Source organism: Atta colombica, unplaced genomic scaffold, assembly GCF_001594045.1.
Source record: "Atta colombica isolate Treedump-2 unplaced genomic scaffold, Acol1.0 scaffold223, whole genome shotgun sequence".
Taxonomy (NCBI): domain Eukaryota; kingdom Metazoa; phylum Arthropoda; class Insecta; order Hymenoptera; family Formicidae; genus Atta; species Atta colombica.
Genome location: NW_017259320.1, coordinates 22,806 through 28,244, shown reverse-complemented (window position 1 = coordinate 28,244; position 5,439 = coordinate 22,806).

The window sequence follows — 5,439 nt, the reverse complement described above, 5'->3', positions numbered from 1 at the left end:
AAGAGGGAGGACTACGTGCATCGCCTATTATATAAGGCTCACAAATATCGCAATAAACGAATATTTTATCGGGGATACTGCGCCCAAACTACAGGGCTCGCTATTCCAGTAACCGTCTGCAAGTCATTTTCCCGTCTCCTTATTAAGTCCGTGAGTAAGAAAAGTTTTCTCTTCTGTTTCGAATTAGGTTTACGTATCGCCTGGAATAAAATTGGTATTTACTGAAATTGCTGATAAGAAATCTAGCATTTGTAGAAGATATATAGGAAAAGTTTATATGATATAACATTTTACATTTCTCATCGCAGTTACTAATACTTATCAAGATTTTACCGTTCAGACTTTTTGCTGTTCGAAATAAAAATTCGGCATCTTTACACGTGATATTAATCGCATCAAATAAGCTCATGGATATCGTTGTAAATTCCATTTGGAAATATAATTCTTCTTTTGTCGTAAACGTACCATTCGTCCTCTCATCAGGTTTAACATCGACAAATCTGACATTTTCGTTATAATGTACGTGTAAAAGCTACACAGAAATGAATCTCGCTTATTGCAACCTTCCATTGCCCATGTAACACTGTAGATTGAGATAATTCCTGTAGATTGTCCTGCAGATGTTGGTTCATAAACGGACTCCCCCGGCTGAGGTGGTATAGCCTTAGCACGAGCCATGAGACGGACTTTCTCCGCTAACCAATCTAACTTTTACGCGATTAACGTCTACTGCGCTGTTTGCCTCTACTGGGTAGGCATGAACAACGTGTACTCCTCATGCTTGTTCTGGAATGCTCGCAAGTGGTTCTTGGCTGTGTTCAGCCTGGCTGCCGTGTTCAGTCATCTCATTAGATATACCTCTAAGAGATATCAAGATATTGCGCGCAGATGTAGCTACGTTTTCCTCTGACGCCTCTGCATAGACGGAGTCCACATTCGCACATCTATCACGCAATGCCCGGACCATCCGAGAACCCGAACGTGAGATTTTCTTATTTGACCTAATCATTATTTTATGCGTGTAGGGGAACAAATGGATTGATAGCCGAGAGCCCCCCCAAATAGCTGCCAAATTCTTTTTTGACTCCACAACTCATGGACTCGGTACTTGGGCTAAAAGCCCTTAGGGGCGTACAACATCATTTTGCCACCCTGCGCAAGCGCAGGGTCCCAGAAGCAGCGCGGAGGTAGGTGTGTGACTTGGACGATATAGGCTTAAGGGACCTGCTAGGAGGTCTGTATTGCGCGTCATCGTCCCTACTATGACTTTCTCGGCATCTTAATCGACCACGACTACCAGACTTCGTGAGCACCCGCACAACGCGCTAGGAATTATGGCTCCAAATAATGAATCCCAGCCCCAGACATCTGAACTTCGTAAAGCCAGGACACTCGCATACAGCTTCTTCGCAAGGGCACATTCTCCAGACAGCGAGTGCCTGCCCTTCTACAGCTGCCCTTTGAGGCGGTTTGCGGTATAATCGCAATTGAGGCACTCTGATGATTACCGCGCCTCCTACGCCTACTATATGGGCCTCAGGGTTCGTTTACCATAACACTGAACTTTCGCCTCTACCTCAACCGGAATCGTTGGTCTAGTGTGTTTAACTCAGGATAGCCCCAGACTCAATGTTCATTCCATCCAGAAAATCGCAGCCCAATCGCAAGGCAATCGCCCGAATCCCGAACTCAAAGAATCCCCAAAAGAGGAAGTATCAAGGGTCCAAGAGAGCGAGAGCCCCAAGAGTCTTAAAAGAGTCATAGTTACTCTTCCGTGATAAAGGATGATACTGAAAAATGATGTATACTGTTACCATTTGGAAGTACCAGAAGAAATTGTTCCTTCTCCATCGCGAAGAGAAATTAAACTCGAAGATGGAATCCAAGTATCAATACAAATTTACTGAGATAACCGCGCCAGCTAACTAATACTCGTTTATTAGCTCCTCGTCCCCTACTCTTTATCATACGATCGACGCTAAATTGTTCTTCCTCTAAGTTTTTCTTAATTTCAGTTAATTTTTGCTCAAAATTTTTGCTAAAAAATACCATCTATGACTTCGTCTGCTAAATCTCGCTTCATACACGTAAGGATTTCTCCAATCGAGAATCGGTAAATTTGAAAAATCTCCTCGCTCCAGCCTTGTATCCTTTCTCGAAGGCGCCTTTTGCTCTACTGATACGAGATCTCCGACACGATATTTAACTTTTCGCGCATGTTTCTTTAACGTTTCATTTTTCCAACGACGATCTATATTTTGCAAGCAATACGTGTGTTTTCTCTCGTTACTACTGCTGGTTGCATTCTCGTGGACGAGTGACGCGTGTGATTGTAAGCGTGTACAATATGCTGAAGAACATCAATGTAGCATGGCGAGTTTTTATGCGTGAAATAATGCCACATTCATTCTTTCAGTGTTCTGTTGAAGCGCTCGACGATGGCGGCTTTAATGCGGATTGCGCGTTACCCGAAAACGCGTTACCTGTTACGCGAAAATGTCGTTTTCTTTAAGAAATTTCTGCATTGATTGTGCGACAAATTCTTTGGCCCTGTCCGTTTGCAGGTATATGAGTATTCGTCCTTCGCTTTTCGCTAGTACGCGCTGGAAAGTTTTTATCACGCAGTTACTCGTTTTGTCGCGTAACGATTCTATCCAGACGTAGATTCTACCTAGACGTAGTTATTTAGTATATCGATAATTACTAACAGATAATCGTTATAATAATCATTATTGTAACTTTTTAGATTTTGGAGTTCAATTAAATCTGTCTTCCACATATCGTCAATGTTTGTTACGAGTAGATATATTAGGCCGGTTCTGGATCAATTCCTATTAGTGCGTATACGTATACGGTACGTGTGTGTGGGTGTGAGAGGGTCCGAGGGTGGGAGAAGTACGTTGCTAGACGTTCGAGGGAGGGGGTCTGACGTCAGTAGGCGAGGGGACCGAGGAAGAGGGGGTCGACGTCACTGGATGAGGACCATGGGAAGGAGACAGGGCCCACCATGTTATTCTTTCTCTTCCACCCATTATAAGGTACAGTTTTCTCTCTTCAACTCGTTGCGGGAGACCTTATCCTTACTTATACTCTCTCGCTTCTTCTCGATGCAGTCCCATACCTACCTATATTATTCGCGCTTTCTCTTCTTCCCTCGTTGTATTCTTTCGCTCGTTGTCTTTTTCTCGATTTTATTAAGATGGGTATTCATTTAATAATTTTTAAATAATATGACTTAGCATCTAAATGTAATAATTTTTTAGTTGTAATGAGCGCCTTATCAATTAATATATGGAGGATGACGAAGGAAAAGGTGAAAAGGGTAGGGAAAAGGTGAAAAGGTAGGGACAAAGGAATAAATAATTTTAAACATAAAATAATATTTATTAATATTTATTTTTTAATATTCACATTTTTTTTTATTCGTGTAACGTGTGGAATACAATTTGATCCAAGGTCCAGGCGTATGTAACCAATTCACATTCTATAAGGGAACTTTTATATATAAATATTGTGCAACATATTTACAGCATCGCGTTTATTAGTAATACATTCTTAAAAAAAGTAGTGTGCCTAAAAAAAAACTGATGCAGTCAACACTGTTCTTCGTTTTTTTTGTCGGATAAAAAAGCATTATATTAATATTGTATTTAAATATAATATTTTAAATACAATATTTTAAATACAATATTTTAAATATAATAATGGGATTACCATTAAGCCCACATTTCTTCGGACTTGTTTGTCGACTTCATATGGACTTCATATGGAAGTCCACATAAGAAGTGGAGATCAAAGATGTCGAAAGGCATCCAATTTAAATTGTCTTCTGAGTACTCCTCCCAGAGCTCGTCGAATGCTTGCCTGTCATAAATTCTCGACAGTTGAATGCTGCGCCGATTTAATGAATTCCCATATCTTTATGGCCTGAAGCTGAATATCCTGATAAAAATAAATAAATATCATTAATTAAAAAAAATACATTTATATAAAAAAAATGGTGTACATAAAAGCGCAGTTTTACTCACCAGAGGCACTATTTGTATCCTTAATTCGTTTTTTAGATGTAGCCGTTCAATAGACTCATTATCGACTATTAGCATTTAAATTATTAATTTAAATTATTAAAATTAAAAAGAATCATTAAAAAATTACACTAAAAGAAAAAAATCACTGAAAAAATCACACATATATATCTAAGACTCCCTCCCGAACCGGATATTCATAAGTAATTTGCAGTGTTTCTTACAAATTTATCATTTTTTTTCACAATATATAGAAATACGCAATATTACACAAATTCGAAACTACAAAAGTCTTGCAGCGATAGAATCTGCTGGCATACTGACACACAACTGCTAAGGGTTGCACGAGGAAAATTTAAATATAGCAAAAAATTGTACGTGACCTACGTGATACTTAGATGCATTGGAAGACCTGTTTTATAGCATTGCCAAGATTTGCTTATCCATATTCAAAGGATTTTTAGTTGATTCAAACGAAATGATTTGTCTCTGGATATTAGATATATTTCGAAAAGAATCCTTAACATTGTCTCTTGATAAAAAGTATTAGATTGTCCGGAAAGTTCGTGTCGATTTTTGATAGGTGGCATAAGGACAGGTCTGAATATATCAGAACGATTGAAAACAAATGACATGCGTACATATCATAAAAGACAATACTTCAGGCATACTGAAAAAAAATTTGATTGCGATACGTTAATTTTTGTCAGTTTTATACGCCTTTGAATATGAGAAGAAAACAAAGTCCATTTAATGCTTTTCTTTTTATCTGAAAGACAAAAATGCCACACAAGCGGCAAACAAGATATGCGCTCTTTATGGTAAGGTGTTGTAACTGAAAGAACTGTGCGGAAGGGGTTTGCTAGATTTAAAGCTAGTGATTTCAATCTTGATGAAGATCAAAAACGCCCGGGTAGGGCCTTCCACCACAGATGAAGACTTAATTTAAAACACTGATCGAGAATAACCCACGCTGTACAACACGTAAATTAGCAGAAATGTTGAATATGTCAAAATCCACCATCCACGAGCATTTTGTGAAGCTTGGCTACATAAACCGTTTTGATGTATGGGTTCTCTACGATTTAACGGAGAAAAATCTGATGGATCGCATTTCCATTTGCGACTCGCTCTATAAACGCAACGAGGAGACACTATTTTTAAAGCAAGTAGTGACGGAGGATGAAAAATGGATCATTTACAATAATGTTGATACAAGTTGAGCGAAAAAGATCTTGGGGAAAGCGGAATGAATCACCTTTAGCTACTCCAAAAGTCTTCTTCCAAAGAAGGTCTTCATTCAAAGAAGGTCATGCTCTGTGTCTGGTGGGATTGGAAAGGGATCTTGTATTATGAGCTTTTACCAAACAGACGATAAATTCAGAAGTATTGTTCCCAATTAGACGAATTGAAG